This window comes from Lepisosteus platostomus, unplaced genomic scaffold (assembly GCF_059453375.1).
Source record: "Lepisosteus platostomus isolate fLepPlt1 unplaced genomic scaffold, fLepPlt1.hap1 Scaffold_32_H1, whole genome shotgun sequence".
Classification (NCBI taxonomy): domain Eukaryota; kingdom Metazoa; phylum Chordata; class Actinopteri; order Semionotiformes; family Lepisosteidae; genus Lepisosteus; species Lepisosteus platostomus.
In genome coordinates this window covers 1,092,501-1,109,837 of record NW_028291660.1, presented here as the reverse complement: position 1 = coordinate 1,109,837, position 17,337 = coordinate 1,092,501, and the positions used below count along the sequence as shown (strand labels likewise).

General features: G+C 45.1%; 6 non-coding genes and 1 pseudogene across 6 annotated transcripts; 2 read left to right on the top strand and 5 right to left on the bottom strand.

Annotated features, from left to right (window-relative positions):
• Positions 1–534: 534 nt before the first annotated feature.
• On the bottom strand, positions 535–616 carry trnas-gcu (transfer RNA serine (anticodon GCU)). The gene has a single exon. It is a non-coding gene; the product is annotated as a tRNA-Ser (tRNA).
• Positions 617–2,240: 1,624 nt separating this feature from the next.
• On the top strand, positions 2,241–2,313 carry trnar-acg (transfer RNA arginine (anticodon ACG)). Its single transcript has one exon. It is a non-coding gene; the product is annotated as a tRNA-Arg (tRNA).
• A 1,168-nt stretch (positions 2,314–3,481) lies between these two features.
• LOC148634641 (U1 spliceosomal RNA) lies at positions 3,482–3,622 on the bottom strand (annotated as a pseudogene).
• A 4,588-nt stretch (positions 3,623–8,210) lies between these two features.
• LOC148634640 (5S ribosomal RNA) lies at positions 8,211–8,329 on the bottom strand. Its single transcript, XR_015933512.1, has one exon. It is a non-coding gene; the product is annotated as a 5S ribosomal RNA (ribosomal RNA).
• A 1,292-nt stretch (positions 8,330–9,621) lies between these two features.
• On the top strand, positions 9,622–9,763 carry LOC148634639 (U4 spliceosomal RNA). The gene has a single exon (XR_015933580.1). It is a non-coding gene; the product is annotated as a U4 spliceosomal RNA (small nuclear RNA).
• A 4,813-nt stretch (positions 9,764–14,576) lies between these two features.
• On the bottom strand, positions 14,577–14,650 carry trnai-uau (transfer RNA isoleucine (anticodon UAU)). Its single transcript has one exon. It is a non-coding gene; the product is annotated as a tRNA-Ile (tRNA).
• Positions 14,651–15,206: 556 nt separating this feature from the next.
• trnag-gcc (transfer RNA glycine (anticodon GCC)) lies at positions 15,207–15,277 on the bottom strand. Its single transcript has one exon. It is a non-coding gene; the product is annotated as a tRNA-Gly (tRNA).
• Between the last annotated feature and the right edge of the window lie 2,060 nt (positions 15,278–17,337).

The following is a 17,337-nucleotide window of genomic DNA, read 5'->3' as shown; positions in this document are numbered from 1 at the left end:
GGATTTCCAATGTTTAATATGGTAAATCCTTAAGTTTCTTGGCGGTATCCTTTACAGTCCTCTGTTCGGTCGACAAGGGACTGAAGGGGGCAGCTTTCCTCACACATACAGTGCAATGTACTGTAGTGTTCCCCTTCATTGAATTCGCAGTTCTGCATCAGACCTCTAACTCGTTTCCTTAGCTTGGATTTAAGCCACGAAGCAGGCTTCTACTGTATAAGGAATCACAAACTATTTGAGAGGCCACCATCCCAGGGGGAACTGACAAAGTCTATCCCTAAACACCTAGCGCGGTCTCTCGAGAGACTGTCAAAAATCGCTTTCTCCGTTTGCGTTGCAAGTAAGTGAAAACGCGGTCTCAACCCAGAGCCACTTGGCAGCAGCGACACGTAAATACCGTTACTGTTACTGCTCGATACCGACGTTAGCCTACTATACCATGTTCAGCCACCGCTAGAAAATGCACGGCTCTAGAACCGGAGCAAACGACAGGAGGGCCAACGCCGAACGGGCACACGTGTCAGACATGGAGCGCGACGAGAATGGGATTCGAACCCATGCGTGCAGAGCACAATGGATTAGCAGTCCATCGCCTTAACCACTCGGCCACCTCGTCGAGGGATCTGCGCTGTCCGGACATGGGTTGGCGCGCTCCAGATGATCTTTTTCTTTTTTTTCCCCCGTACTCGAGGGTCATTTTCCTGTTCCACATGCGATTTCAACATTTTCCTTGGGAGATGTCAAGCCAGCAAGCCACTGCTGTGGTTCAGTGGCCAGTGTGGAGTTCAGTGGCCCTGTTGTACACAGAAAGCACATTGAGCTCCTTGGACATGAAAAGTTCCAGATAAAAGCCATTTGTCACCCTTTCTCTTGGTGTTGATGTTGCTATTATATGTAAAGGTGGCAACTTGCTCAGCGAGCAGGCGGAGCACACACCGAATGCAGATGTGTCTGAGTGGTGTGTCCAAGTGGCTGTCAAAGGACAGCTCTCCTGGGGCGCCGTGGCTTAGTTGCTTAAGGTGCCTGTCTAGTACACAGGAGACCCTGGCTCCGAATCCCAGCGGTGCCTTTTTTATTCTGTCTTCTCGAACAGAACTGGTCATTATGGACAACCGCCTACGGCTAGACTTAATTAAATGCAAGCATTCATTTCCTGTCTTGAACAACTTGTTTTTCTTATAATGGATGCAACTTGCAAAACATGAAATACAAACCTTGCTAATCAGCACTCGTGGCTGGCAAAAAAAAAAAGAAGTCAGCAATGTTTTTTTCTTTAACCTTAACCCTTCTAATGGAGAAGAGTTAAACGACCGAGTCTATGCAGCTTAAACGGTGCGCACGTCGGGTTCTTAGCTGAAAGGGTGGTAAATCACGCTCACCCCAGTCCTTAATCTTTTAAAGAGGATACAAAATTGAACCTAGTCGCCACATCACATACATCCTGTTCAACGATAAAAAGGTAACGTCTATCCTCACTCCAGAGTCAATCTCACGTTGAGGGCATATTTTTTTCCACTTTACCATGAGTCGGGCTCGGCTGCACAGAGGCGAGAGCAGAGCAATGAGGTCACGGGGACAGGGGAGTCACACGCTGGCTGTTTGAACACGCGGAAGATCACTGAGGGATCCACAGTATGTGGACCCTCCGTGCGCCATCAGTCCGCACTCCGGACTCTGAATCCTGCCATCCGAGTTAAGATCTCGGCGGAACCTGAGGCGCAGTTCCTTCTTAAAACGTAATCTGGTGAGCATTTCTAGAATCGTACTTGTATAGATGCAGCCTTTAATGTGTTGCTAGGTTAAAATTGATGACTTCTTGAACTTCAGTAGGCAACTGCCCTCTTGATTTCGGATTTAATTTCTTTATTACAGGGGCACTTTTATGAAGACAGAGTCATGTTCAGGTACTTTGCTTGATGGAGGAAGCTCATTTCGGACTCTGTGACCTGCTCACCTGGAAAGGTCTGCTGTACTACTACAAGAGAGAAGTAGAGTCTGGAAGAAGGGACAATTTTATGATGCTTTGGAAGATAATGTTTTTTTTTTCTTTGAAATCGAAATGAATCAGAATATCAGTGCAAAAGACAGACTCTTGGTTTGGTTTAAAGAGATATGGTTTTAAAACAGACAAAATGTAGAAAACAGGTGTTTCTCACTTTTGGAAAAGAATGGACCGGGGATAATATTTTACTAGTTGCAGTGCTGATCTCACTGGGTTACAGTCCTGCAGTGTCACACCGGGGCCAGTGGCGCAATGGATAACGCGTCTGACTACGGATCAGGAGATTGCAGGTTCGACTCCTGCCTGGCTCGGGTCGTTTTTAAACGCATCGGGCTACTCCCTAATTAGTCTGTGCTACTTACTGCATTGTAATCGTACCCAGTAAGAGATTTCCTTCATGTAAATGAACTGCACCTGACAGCTTTAGAAAAACACCTGGCCTCAGTACGGTGCTGAGAGCTCAGCGTTGCTGTTCTAATTAGCACGCACTGCATCGGCTATGAGCCTGAACTTTTCAATTATTCCGATCAGTAAGTCAACACGTAGTCCACATGAACGGTAGAAATATTCTCTTGTCTGTCTCTTGTTTGTATAGAACTGAATGTCCCTGACAATGTACTGTTAGTTTTAATTGAAGAACGGCATTTGTGTTCAAATATACCAGACAAGTTTATGTAACTGCTCATGCGACACTCAGATGTAATTAGTCAAGAAATAAAGTCGAACAACAGCTGCGGGTTTGATTCTGAATGTATGAGATTGCAGTGCCTTTTACTTCCATTGACAAATGATAGAGATTCGAAGAGAGATCCTTCAGACCAGCAAGCAAACCCACGGCTATTTCGGTTTTCTATCTAGGCAACGTTGGTGTCTGCAATAGCATACGTTGGTGCCGTAGGCTTTGGGAGGAAAACCTGCAGGATGGAAAGGTGATCTATAGCCTCATCTCTAGAGATGTTTTGTTGCTGTGGCATGTGTGTGACCCATATTAAAAAAAAAATATCGAAGCTGCCTCTAAATCTGCAAATGAAGATGAGTCGATATACCACTTGTTTTTCGTATAACTAGACATATATTCATTTGTTACTGATTTCATTCATTGAGCACGGGTACAATAGAGGTACAGCAATTCACTGTTTGACATGTCTGGTACAGAACCTACAGAACCTAGCAATTAAAAAAAGGGGTGAAACTGTCTTTAGACTCAGCATACAGTACCGAGGCCACCCATGACCAAATAAAGGCTAACCTCGATAATCAGCCTAAAGAACGCAGACTACAGCAAAACGACTGACTTTGAAAAGGGAATGAACGTCCGGAAGGAGTAGTGGAACTAGCTTGAGATGCTTCTCCGGACCCCTAACTAAAAGCCACCGAGAACCAGCAGCGGCGTCGACTCCTTTCGAACCGGGATCCTTCCGCAGCCACGCAGTTCGTGGTGTCCTAACCCTCCCGTATCTGATTTTGGACCATGCACATCAGGGGAGAGCACGAACGCAGTCCCCCACTACCAGAAATTATGCAGTCGAGATTCCCACATTTGGGGAATTCGCAGGGGTCAGCACAGCCGGAGTGCAACGGCCGAGCCTCGCCCTGGGTGAACCGATTCGATTTCGATTTTTAAGAACTTTATTTTCTTTTCACAAAAAAATACAGGACATCACAAATCAGAAAGCTTTACATTAATATACATACTTAAAACAGTATATATGATCACATCTCATTACATTTTGACACGGTAACAGTTACATAGCAACAATTTTCTTTTTTTCTGGTGCAAATCACATTCTTTACTTAAACATGATAATGTTTTTCATAGTTTCTTGAGATATTGACCTATGCTCTCTATTTCCCACAGATTTTCTGCTTCCTCCCTCCCTTCTCTCCACAGATCTCTGAGGTAATAGTTCTCTCGGGTGATGAACAGGGCCAGGCTACCTGCTGCCTTGACTGGGACCTCGATGCCTTTGAACAGCCCCATGTTCCTCACTCTCCACAGGGCGTCTTTCCCACTGTTCACCACGGCCCAGATCCTGTCAAACACGTCGGGAGGAAGTTTGACAGGAGAGATGCCGTATATGACGAAAGCAGCGGTCAGGGTAAATTGGGGCAAGAGAGCCTGCAACCAATCTTCAAACTGTGCCCAGAAGGCCTTAGCAAAAAAACAGGACCACAGGAGATGGGTCACAGTCTCCTCCTCGCCGCAGCCCACCCTAACGCAGCGAGGGCTGGGGGTGAGGCCCCTACGGTACAAGAAAGTTCGTACCGGTAAGCACTGGTGGAAGACACTCCAGGCTAAATCTCTGTTAATGTTGCACAGAAATTTAGAGGATGTGTGTCTCCACACCTTCCTTGTTTGGGCTGATGTTAAAATGCCCACAGGGGTCTGCCTATTGTTCTGGGGTGCAACGAAATCTTCCAGTTTTTGGACGCTGACATCTCGGAGGGGAATATGGCCAATTGGGTGAGATCTTAGAAAACTTTTAACTGTCCCATAAATTGCAGGGCATGTGTCAGAGAGTGGGACGTCCAGCTTGGGTCTGACACCCCACACTCTGAACTCCTCCCTACCTACCCAGAGCCTGGAAAAATAAGTCCAGGTACGCGCTGCAGGTGCTGTTGCAAAGCCTCTCAGCACAGAGGCCAGGAAAATGCACAGCAGCTTCGTAGCAATATCTGGGACAGACTTCCCCCCTGAGGGTAGCGGCCTGTACATTATTTCCCTTCTGAGTCTTTCCTGCTTCCCACCCCATAGAAATTGAAACATCAATCTCCTCAGCACCGCTGCAACACGGTGTGGGATTGGGAAGGTAGAAGCCAGAAAATTCAAGACAGGCAAGAGCTCGGCTTTGATGACCAGCACCTTCCCTGTCATGGTGAGGTCTCGGTCCTTCCATTGCATCAGTTTTTTGTTTAAGATTGGCAATTTGTTCTGCCAATTTACTGTTCCCATCTCTTCTCCAAAATACACCCCCAGGACCTTAATTCTCTTCTCTTGCAGCCTGAGATCATGTCCTTCTTTTGGCTCCCTCCAGTTCTGATAAAAAATCTCACTCTTAGATTTGTTAATTTTTGCGGATGAAGCCAAAGAGAAACGATCACAGCACTGCAGAGCTCTGCTAATTGAGGCATTGTCAGAGAGGAGCAGGGTGACGTCATCCATGTATAGAGATGTCTTTACCTCTCCTCCCCCACTTCCAGGCACTGGTATCCGATTAATGGCCTGATCCTGGCGCAAGGCACAGGCTAAGGGCTCCATAGCCAAAACGAATAACAAGGGGGATAATGGGCAGGCCTGCCTCACCTCTGAACAGACTTCAAAGGGGCGTGATCTATTGCCATTAACCATTACTCTGCTGTTGCTACCTGTGTACAGCAGGTTAATCCACTTTCTCATGATGGGGCCAAAATTCATGTGCTCAAGTACCGATGTTAAGTACTGCCGGTTTAGGCGGTCAAAGGCCTTTTCTAGGTCTACACCTAAAATGCACAGAGGGAGGGAGCGATCCTCTGAGTACAGACAAACATCCCTCAACAAGGCCAGGTTGTCGCTCATCAGGCGTCCTGCTATCCCACAAGTCTGTTCTTTCCCTACCAGTGAGGCCACTACATTTTGTAGGCGCAGGATCTTAGTGTCCACGCCTAAGAGGCTGAGGGGTCTCCAGTTCTTTATGTCATTCTTTGCTCCTTTCTTAAACAAGAGAGAGATAGTGCCTTCTCTTAAGGAGTCAGGCAGCAATTCTGTCTTATAGCTTTCCTCGAATAGGAGCAGTAGCGGATCCTGAAGCAGATCCCAAAAGGTGCAATAAAATTCTTTAGGGAGCCCGTCAGCACCCGGAGTTTTCCCCTTCTGTAAGCTCTCCATAGCCTGTCTCAGCTCTTCTACTGTCAAATCCCTCTCAAGTACTTCCCTATCTTCTTCACTCAAAACGTTTTCTAGCTTTGAGGTAAAAAAATGAATTTCTTCATCCTTTACCTCTGTAGAGCTGTACAGTCTTGAGTAGAAGGCCTCGGTGCAGGAGAGGATAGCACTCGGCTCTGTTCTCTCTCGTCCCTCCTCATCAACTACACTTTCCATGACAGACTTGGAGCCTACCACTTTCCTGAAAAAGAAGCGAGTACACTTCTCATTTTCTTCCAAGAACTGCACTCTGCTTCTTAACAGCACTCCTCGACTACTTTCTTCGGCTATGCTCCGGATGTCCTTTTTTAAAAGGGTGATATCCTCGAGCACATCGAAGCCACTGTGCAGCATCGTGTAGAGACGCTGCAGCTGCCTCTGTTTCCTGGCTAGCACTCCTCTCCGTCTGGCAGCAGCCTTCCTTCCCTCAGCCATGAAAAAGGCCTTTGTCCTCACCTTCACCTCCTCCCACCACTCTCCTACTGACCCGTACAGACACTGCAAGGACAGCCACTGTGATAGTTTCTCCTTGTAGCGGGATACAACCCCCTCGTTCTCTAGCAGCTTTGTGTTGAGTTTCCAGAGGCCTGGGCCAAAGACAGTCCCGCCCTGGAGTTCCACTCTACACCCTAAAGCCTGATGATCTGAGAAGAAGACAGGCTGAAGAGTGACCCCAACAACTTTCACTCTCTCTGAGACAAAGCAATAGTCAATTCTGGAGCTGCTATTCCTCCCTGACCATGTATATCCTGCTGTTGTGGGATATATACATCTATATGTGTCTGAGAGTTTAAAGTCTTGAACTAAGTTTTGCAGGGCCAGTGAGCTGGAATCCAATTTTATCGGAGAGCTAGACTGCCTGTCTGTGTGCTCTAAGATACAATTAAAATCCCCTCCCACTATCACGTCTGTGCTACTTAACAATAGGGGAGAGAGTGCCTTGAGTAGCTCCACCCTTCCTCCCACATCAGTAGGACAATACACATTGATTAGCCGCAGGTTAACGGTCCCCCATTCCACATCCACACACAGCAACCTGCCATCTATGACCCTCTGAATACTTTTCAATTTGAAAGCCCATCCTTTGAAAAGAATGGCCACGCCAGAGGCTCTGTTGTTATTGTCCCCTGACCAAACAGAAGGCCCTTTATCCCACCTATCTTCAAAGCTTTTATACCTCTCTTGATAGGCTAAAGCACACTCCTGCAACATCAACACATCTCCCTCTCTCTGCTGGAGGTAATCAAAGACAGACTGGCATTTCACTCTGTCATTGATACCTCTGGTGTTAAGAGAAATTATGTTTAGAGCCATATTACATAAGAAAGTGGAACCAGTCTTTACAAAACACATTTCTCTTCGGTCTCACCTGTTACCTTCTTCTTTTTCTTTTTCTTCTTACCAATTTCCTGCCAGCCATCCTCTGAATGAGCCTTCATCAGGGTGGCAGCAGTAAAAGCGTTCACGGAGTCCATTTCAAGGAAGGGGGTAGAGGGAGGGGTGGAGGGGTTCCAGCTGTCCCCATCGCCATGCTCTCCTTCCTCCTCGCTCGGGGAGAAAACAGAGTCATTTTTGCACTCCGGCTGTGCTGACCCCTGTGAATTCCCCAAATGTGGGAATCTCGACTGCATAATTTCTGGTTGTGGGGGACTGGGTTCGCGCTCTCCCCTGATGTGCTTGGTCCAAAATCAGATACGGGAGGGTTAGGACACCACGAGCTGCGTGGCTGCGGAAGGATCCCGGTTCGACAGGAGTGGACGCCGCTGCTGGTTCTCGCTGGCTTTTAGTTAGGGGTCCGGAGAAGCATCTCAAGCTAGTTCCACTACTCCTTCCGGACGTTCATTCCCTTTTCAAAGTCAGTCGTTTTGCTGTAGTCTGCGTTCTTTAGGCTGATTATCGAGGTTAGCCTTTATTTGGTCATGGGGGGCCTCGGTACTGTATGCTGAGTCTAAAGACAGTTTCACCCGTTTTCTGATTGCTGGGTTCTGTACCAGTGCAGACATGTCAAACAGTGAATGGCTGTACCTCTATTGTATCCATGCTCAATGAATGAAATTGGTAACAAATGAATATATGTCTAGTTATACGAAAAACGAGTGGTTTATCGACTCATCTTCATTTGCAGATTTAGAGGCAGCTTCGATATTCGTTTTACAGACGGGTTTTTTTTTTTGAATATGGGTCACACACATGCCACAGCAACAAAACATCTCTAGAGATGAGGCTATAGATCACCTTTCCATCCTGCAGGTTTTCCTCCCAAAGCCTACGGCACCAACGGCGACCCCTGCTGGCCGGGAGAGCAAAAGCTTACAGCACCTGGTATTCCCAGGCAGTCTCCCATCCAAGTACTAACCAGGCCCGACGCTGCTTAGCTTCCGAGATCAGACGAGATCGGGCATGTTCAGGGTGGTGTGGCCGTAAGCGAAACCCCTGGCGCCTGACTCGCTACTTGAAGCTGTGTGTGGCGGGGGTTCCGTGCCCCCCGAGCGGGACTGAAGGATCGTTCGTGTGCAACTCTTTGGAAAGGAGCTGCTTTCCAAATCGCATTGCGTGCCTGGATGTTGGCGAATGCGCTCCCTTGTGTTGGCTCGTCCTGCACTGGAGGAGGACAAACAATCTGCACGGAGGAGCACCAGGCAAGTCTTCAGTGCACAGCACTCTGGAAACATTTCGGGGCTGTCGCGTGTTTATTTCAGCACGTAAAGCGCACCGGTCCAACACGTCGGCCGGGCGCACGGCGCCTCCGCCCTCTTGCTGCCCCTGCAGCTGCTTCACTTTTCCCTTTAGTTGCCATCGATTTTTTTGTAGTGCTATACATATACGATTGAGGTATCTTAGAGTTCTCCTTCGAAGACCCAGCACTCTCTTTTCTTTTCCCAGTGTTACTCATATCGGACTTTTTAAACCTAAAAAAAAATCGTTTTTTTTTCTTTCAATTATAACTGAAGTTTAAACAACTAGTGTTAAGTCCTTATTTTTCTGTAGTCAAAAAAAGCAAAAATTAACATTCAGGTCATGAAAAACTCAAAAAAACTCCCCAACCACTAAACTTTACCTCCCACCTGAGCGCCATCTTGAACGCCCCTACCACCAGAGAATGCTCACGATTTCGGAAGCTGTCTCCGGGACGTGCTGATTCCACACATCCTGAATAAATCATGATATTGTTAGTTGTTGTAGCTAGACGTTCAAATGAGTTTCATGGCCAGATGGACTGTTTCCTCCAGCGGTATAATATTGCAGTGAGACAGCACGATGCCTGCAAGACTATGTCACGCTAAACGCCACAGATTGTGTTTGTCCGTTCGTGTCAGTCGTCCCGCAGCCACGGGAAGTGGGACACAAACATGCTGCAATGCTTTCAGGACGTTAGGATTTGTTTGTGCAACATCCGAGAAGAGTTCTTGTGGCTTGAATGTGAACTGTACGTGCCCGCCCCCTTTCCTCTGTAGTGCATGAGTTCCTCCCGGCATGCCCTTCGTCATTGTTCTGTCATCTTGTATTTAAAGGGTTGTATTTCTGCTGCTGAAAATAAGCAACGGTTTTCTCACAACGCCCTTTGTTCCCAACGGAGCCCTTGTCTGTCATGAAATTCTTCAAAACCTCAAGCTAGAAGAAGAAGAAGACGACAAATATGAAGCGTTATAGCAACGACATGCCATGAGACGATCGATAACGATTTCCATAGGATCCCCGCGGTTGCCTGGCAACCGTCAGCTTTGCGCAGTGGCAGTATCGTAGCCTGTGAGGTTTAGCCGAGGCGCGATTATTGCTAGTTGAAAACTTTTCCCAATACCCCGCTTCCGCCGGTTTGCAATACAATCGGCGAAAGCAATTTTTGACAGTCTCGTCAGAGACTGAGCAAGGTGTTTAAAGACAGATTTGGTCACGGTGATATCATGGTAGAAAGAAACGAGCTTGTTACGTGTCAACAGAAACGCTCTTTAGCTCTTTCAGCTTTATGCAGAGAACAGCGTCTGTCGAGATTACTTTTGAGTCAGCGCGAAACGCCGTGTGCTGTCAGTATGATTTCATATTGCTCGTAGCGGCGTCTGGCTTTTGTCTGTCAAACGTTAGGTTGCGCTTCTTCATGCTGCATCGTCGGCATGAGTGGAGCATTTTAAACGTCTGTACTTACTGCGCCCCATAAGAAATCGTTTGTCCCCATTCAAAAGAGATTGTGCGATGTCTTGCAGCGTTCGCAAAGCAAACCTTTGACAGTTTGAAAAGAGGAATTTATTCTGCTTCCTGTGCGTGCAGTAGTTACAAAGTTGAACGTCTTTACACGATCTGCTGCAGTTTTCAGTGGGTGGGCTTTGTCAAATGGCTTGGAAAAACGCACTGTGTTTCGGCTCGGGAAACATCATGAGCAGTGTCCTGCATGTTTTCTGTGTATAGCTGTCTTTTAACGCATACAGAATTCATTCGAAATCATTGATTTCTCCAATTAACAAGGGTCCCTTTTTGAACCTGCCAGAAGCATTCTTTCAATGTAACAGATTTACTCCGGGGAAGGGCAGCATGACATTGAGAGTAGCTCAAGCTTTCAGCACCTTTATCTGACTGCATGTATGCAGACACTGCTCAGAATCCCCTGTAAGATTCTCCTTCAATTCCGTTTTGCAGTGCTTTAGCTCTTTCAAAAGGCTTCGCTTTGCTAGTCACAATCCAAGGCTCATGACAGCATTTGAAAACATTCGCAACTGCGTTGGCCGGGAATTGAACCTGGGTTAACTGCTTTGAAGGCAGCTATGCGCAACACTGGCTCGCTCCAGAATAAATCTCACGTCGAGGGCATATTTTTTTCCATTTTACCGTGAGTCGGGCTCAGCTGCACAGAGGAGAGAGCAGAGCAAAGAGGTCACGGGGACAGGGGAGTCACACGCTAACGGTTTGAATACGCGGAAGATCACTGAGGGATCCACAGTATATGGACCCTCCGTGCGCCATCAGTCCGCACTCCGGACTCTGAATCCTGCCATCCGAGTTAAGATCTCGGCGGAACCTGAGGCGCAGTTCCTTCTTAAAACGTAATCTGGTGAGCATTTCTAGAATCGTACTTGTATAGATGCAGCCTTTAATGTGTTGCTAGGTTAAAATTGATGACTTCTTGTATTTCAGTAGGCAACTGCCCTCTTGATTTCGGATTTAATTTCTTTATTACAGGGGCACTTTTATGAAGACAGAGTCATGTTCAGGTACTTTGCTTGATGGAGGAAGCTCATTTCGGACTCTGTGATCTGCTCACCTGGAAAGGTCTGCTATACTACTACAAGAGAGAAGTAGAGTCTGGAAGAAGGGACAATTTTATGATGCTTTGGAAGATAATGTTTTTTTTTTCTTATACTGAAAATGAAAGGTAGTTGTTTCTATATGGACTCAGTCTTTGGAATTTGTATATATATATTTCAGTGATCCCTCAGCCATTCCTTCTGTATTGTAATTCAATTTCTCTTTTAAAATTCCTTCCCCACTTCTAGGACCTGCAGTTGCTGAACTCCACAATGGCTTCTATTGGAAAGTCTGTGACTGAGACCAAGTGTTCACTTTTTTATGAAACCATTATTTATTTAGGAGCAATGAGCAATTCTTATATAAATGCAATAAAATCATTATGCTCAAACTATGAGAGAGAAAATTAAGGATAATTTAAGAAATCAGTCTTAGCTTGTTTCTATACACAGATGGTATTATTTATTTTCAAAGGAAACCCGCGAGGATTCCCCTGGTGTGCAAGATGTGCCTGAATACTCTTGATCAGCTTCCTGCTCACTTGAAGAGGGTGTGTATGAAGCACGCCACGGCAGAAAACATCAGGATGGCCTCTCAACAGGCGAGGGAGGACATGATGAATCACCTGAAGAACGGGGTCATCGTGGATTACCACAGAATAGAGATCGTGTCTGGTGAGGCAAACAGGATAGTGGTTGTAAGACTGCTAGAGTCCTTGGGCCTTTTTGTACATGGGAAGCCTGAAGACACATTGGCAAGGTGAGATATTTTTAATCTGTAAGGCTTCTGTAGTTTCTTTTTGAAATCATTGTTACAACATATTATGTAAAAGCATGTTGAAAAGAATCTACCTGCATTCCAGCGGCCCTGAGCAAGAGGCCGCAGTCCAGGAGGAAGAGATGCCAGAGGCTGCTCTAGAAACTGAAACAGAAGCGGATAAGGAAGGGGAAGATGTGAGCTCTGAAGAACTCTATCAGCAGTAAGACTTTTTATTTTTCAGATGTATCTATTTTTTACTAAAATTCTAATTTGTCTTATAGGTATAAAATGTTTAAACCGGTGTTTTATATCCTTACAGGCCCTGAGTAGTTAAAAAGTATCAGCAGGCCGGAAGAGAGTGGCCCAAGCTGGACTCTATAGAAAGCACTCCCTGGATGCTCCTCTCCTGATTGGATTCAAACAGTACCTTACCAAGGATCTGGGAGTGGCAAATTATTCTCAGGAGGTATTTATTTTTTAAAGGCATTTAAAATTAAGCAATGGTATCTTCATTGTAAATGTTTTTATTTCTTAGCTTAAAATTCACCCATGTGAAATGATGTCAGCCATAAACATCATGACTCTATATTTCCTACCTGAATCTATTCTACTTAAATTATTACATTATACACAATTTGAGTTCATTTTAAAAAGTAAAAGGTAATGAAAGGAATGCATTTTCATAAGAAAGATAATACCGATATGCATGTGATAATCTTCCTTATATCATGTAGTGCATCATTTGGACACTTTGTGGGCTTCAAATACAAAGAAAATCATGTTCTATGGTACAAGATAAATACAAAACTTAAGCTTTTATTTTAATTAGATTTCTTTATAAAGCATAAGCAATCATTTATTACATCGCTTCTTGAATTAAATCTTTTGACAAGAGGTAAGACTTCTGTTACATTTAAACCCATGTTTAGCTGTGTTTTTTAGATTTAACTGAACCAATTTCTGTGTGTGATAATGTCCTTGAATTCTGACAACATCACACTAAATTACATGATATAAAACAGCTAATGTTTCTAGAGATAAAGTTTCTGAGATGCTTCTAATTACTTTTTCTTACCAGGGACAGTTTAATTCACCTTGTACAGTACTGTAAGACCAAGATACTTTTTTTAAAAGTTATTTAACATTTTATAGAACTTTGTCTACTATGGCAACATGATGTGCTTGGTGAAACTTGGAAAAATACTGCTTGGCCACTTATCTTAAGATAAAGATAGGATAAAGGTTTATCTTTTGCACCTACCTGACCCCCAGGGAAGGCCAATGCTTTCTAAGTTGATGGTTCCCTACAGTAGACTGTACTTTAATTTCAAAGGTAATGTATATTGACCCAAATCAGTTTTGGAATCCAATCTACTGACGAGATGGAGCACATCCTTTTTTCAGGATTTTAGCATCATACGTTTGGTATATTTAGTCCCTAATGCTGAAAGAAATGATCATAGAACATTTGGACACTTTGTGGGCTTGAAATACAAAGCAAATCATGTTCTATGGTACAAGATAAATACAAAACTTAAGCTTTTATTTTAATTAGATTTGTTTATAAAGCATAAGCAATCATTTATTACATTAATATATGTAAAAATAACATTTTAGCATCATACGTTTAGTATATTTAGTCCCTAATGCTGAAAGAAATGAGCATAGAACATGACATCTAACCTTACCTGCGGTGTTTTTAATCCCTATTGCTCAATGCACGGTGAAAGCATTCCATACATGTGTCTGACAATGAGGAATGGGCCCCTGAGACAGTCATTTGCCTGTTTCACAAATGATCGTATTTTACTAGAGATTCTGTTTGGGATTCAGATGTGCATTCGGACAGCAATCCCTTTCAAGAAATGATATGTTCTGGATGAGGTCAAAGGTGCTGGAACACTGTATCTAGGATGTGTTTGCAGAGACTGTGTGTCTCCTGCTTCAACGCAGTGATAAACAGATGTGCTCCTTTAATTTATTGGTACATGCCCAGGGCAGTAAGCAGTCTGAGGATTTATTTCCAGATGGCATAGAGCAGTGAAGCAGTGAAGTAGTGCAAAACACTGGATCATTATATTATTAGAATCTATTCTACTTAAATTATTACATTATACTCAATTTGAGTTCATTTTAAAAAGTAAAAGGTAATGAAAGGAATGCATTTTCATAAGAAAGATAATACCGATATGCATGTGATAATCTTCCTTATATCATGTAGTGCGTCATTTGGACACTTTGTGGGCTTGAAATACAAAGAAAATCATGTTCTATGGTACAAGATAAATACAAAACTTAAGCTTTTATTTTAATTAGATTTGTTTCTAAAGCATAAGCAATCATTTATTACATTAATATATGTGAAAATAACATTTTAGCATCATATGTTTAGTATATTTAGTCCCTAATGCCGAAAGAAATGATCATTTGTTTAACATGCACGGGTCTGTCTCAAAGGATGCAGTACTCCTGAAGGGTCTCAAACCCTACATTTCGGATGCCTAGCTGTATCCCTCACATGTGGCACCTCAGAATGACTTCTAACCTTACCTGTGGTGTATTCAGTCCCTATTGCTCAATGCACGGTGTACATACTGCATACATGTGTCTTGAGAATGAGGAATGGGCCCCTGAGACAGTCATTTGCCTGTTTCACAAACAGGGACCTGGATCTAGACCTGGCCCGTACAGGGCTCAAACCCGCGACCTTGGCGTTATAAGCACCACGCTCTAACCAACTGAGCTAACCAGCCTCACGACAGTGCTCCTCTCTGTGCTGCAAAAAATCAAACTCAGGGAATTTCTTTTGTCCTCCTTTGAATAGAAAGCCGTGTAATCAGTGTACGGGCTTTCTCGTGCAGTTTCATGGTTCTTGTAACCCAAATCCTACACTGGCCTGAAGTGCCCCCCCATTTCACAGCATTTTTCAGCTGATTTAAAATGTACCTAAAGGAGAAGCATTATTGAAGACCATCAATTACCAAGAGCTTTTGTCAAAGGTTTTGGTGGTCATTTTGAATGACCACAGAGCGCTGTGACCTCGGTTTTACATCTCATCCAAAAGACAGCGCCCTTTTACAACACAGCATCTCCGTCACTATACTGGGGCATTGGGACCCGCACAGACCTCAGGGTGAGCGCCCCCCCGCCGGCACCATTAACACCGCTTCCAGCTGGAAGCTTTGTTTTTCCCTGTAGCTCATCCTCATCCAGGTACTGACCTGGCTCACACCTGCTTAGCTTCAGTGGGTTTTCAGTTGCGAGTTGCAAGGGGATGCAAGTGATGGAGCCGCTCGCTGCAAAAGCCACTGCATTGGCCGGGAATCGAACCCGAGCCTCCCGCGTGGCAGGCGAGAATTCTACCACTGAACCACCAATGCTCAGTGCCTGGGCCTTCAAAAAAGATGCTTTTTTGGTGCTCTGTGCAAAACGCGTCGACATCTGCTTCCAGCTGCAAAATGCCATTTGCGGACGCTGAAGAACTTATTTCTAAGGCAGCGGGTACAAGCGATTGGGCGTTTTAAAACCACCAGGAACAGCAAAGAGGCGCGCTTCTTTGCTTGTGCCGAAACACACCAACTGAAAGCGGACAACGTAGTCGGCAGGATTGGAACCTGTGCGGGGAAACCCCAATGGATTTCTAGTCCATTGCCTTAACCACTCAGCCACGACTACAGCAAGCCCCACTGCCGCTGCGTTCTTGCTACAATCTTACCTGGATCGCGAGGCGCCGGCGGAAGCCTATTTCAAAGTCGTTCTCCGTTTCAAAAAAACATTTCCAAAATACAAGCCTTGCAGACAGACACGCCTCAGAGGACTTAAGGGTGGCTTCATGTCGGAATGATAAAGTCTCCCCGTCCGGACATGAAAATGCCACTTTGTTACACACAAAAAAAGAATCAACAACAGAGAAATGCCCACAAGCATTTGAAAAGCCGCACCACGTCGCACTTGAAATAGCTCTTACATTAGTGGTAGACGCAGGAATCGCCTTTTTATTTACGCACTTACCAACGCGATGGAAAGCAAAACAAAGCAAAGCAGAGCAAAACAAAACGAACAAACGAAAACCTTGGGTATAACGCCGTTACGTGCCCAAGCGGTATTGTACATCATCTTAGCACTGCACCCCGGGGCGTACGGTATATGGGAACGAGCACACGCCACGAATCGTCTCGAATCACTCCCTACAGCTGTAAGGCGCCTTGAAGCGTGCACCCCCAACATTCTTCTTTGCGCATGTGTGAAAGGTAAACTGTTGAACAGACTCTGAACCAGCACTAAGGAAACTAATCCGATTAGACGTTACTTTGACTCATCTTTTTACGCTCAGTGCTGGATTGCTCAAACTCCAGCTAGGGTTAGGGTTAGCATTCCCACGCTACTTAGACACTTTGTTTACGCTCAGTGCTGGATTTTGGGAACTTCAGGATGAGTGGGAATTTTCTCCTATCTGTCAATTCTGTTTTGTTTTGGAGACTCTTGGCTGCCTATGTTGTACAGTGCAGCGTGAAGGAAACATTTTCCAAAACTGTGTCAGCTCAAAAGTTGTAAGAAAACCTCTCCAGCTGCTTTAACTCTCTTCATTTTTGTCATTTAATGTGACACTCGATGTATAACTGGAGCCTCACATATGCAAATGGTGAGGCTCCAGTTCGACACCCAGTTCGACACCACTTTACAGTATATGACAAAAGCATGGCAGACTGTGCCGGACCGGCAGATAACTTCCGCTTATTTTTACCATATTAAACATTGGAAATCCTCCCACTTGTATTTGTGACACTTGATTTTGGCTCCACCTAAGACACTCTTAAATCTTCAAACACTTTTCTCTTCTCCCGCAACACTCTTGTCTGTCGGCACTATGTGGCAGCGTTGCATGACAACCCCTCTCACCACGGAAAGGAACCTAACAGCTTTGGTAAGAGAGGAGAAAAGGACCTTGCCAGTACGGGGCTCGAACCCGTGACCTTGGCGTTATTAGCACCACGCTCGAACCAACTGAGCTAACCGGCCTCACAACAGTGCTCCTCTCTGTGCTGCAAAAAATCGAACTCAGGGAATTTCTTTTGTCCTCCTTTGAATAGAAAGCCGTGTAATTCAGTGTACGGGCTTTCTCGTGCAGTTTCATGGTTCTTGTAACCCAAATCCTACACTGGCCTGAAGTGCCCCCCCATTTCACAGCATTTTTCAGCTGATTTAAAATGTACCTAAAGGAGAAGCATTATTGAAGACCATCAATTACCAAGAGCTTTTGTCAAAGGTTTTGGTGGTCATTTTGAATGACCACAGAGCGCTGTGACCTCGGTTTTACATCTCATCCAAAAGACAGCGCCCTTTTACAACACAGCATCTCCGTCACTATACTGGGGCATTGGGACCCGCACAGACCTCAGGGTGAGCGCCCCACCGCCGGCACCATTAACACCGCTTCCAC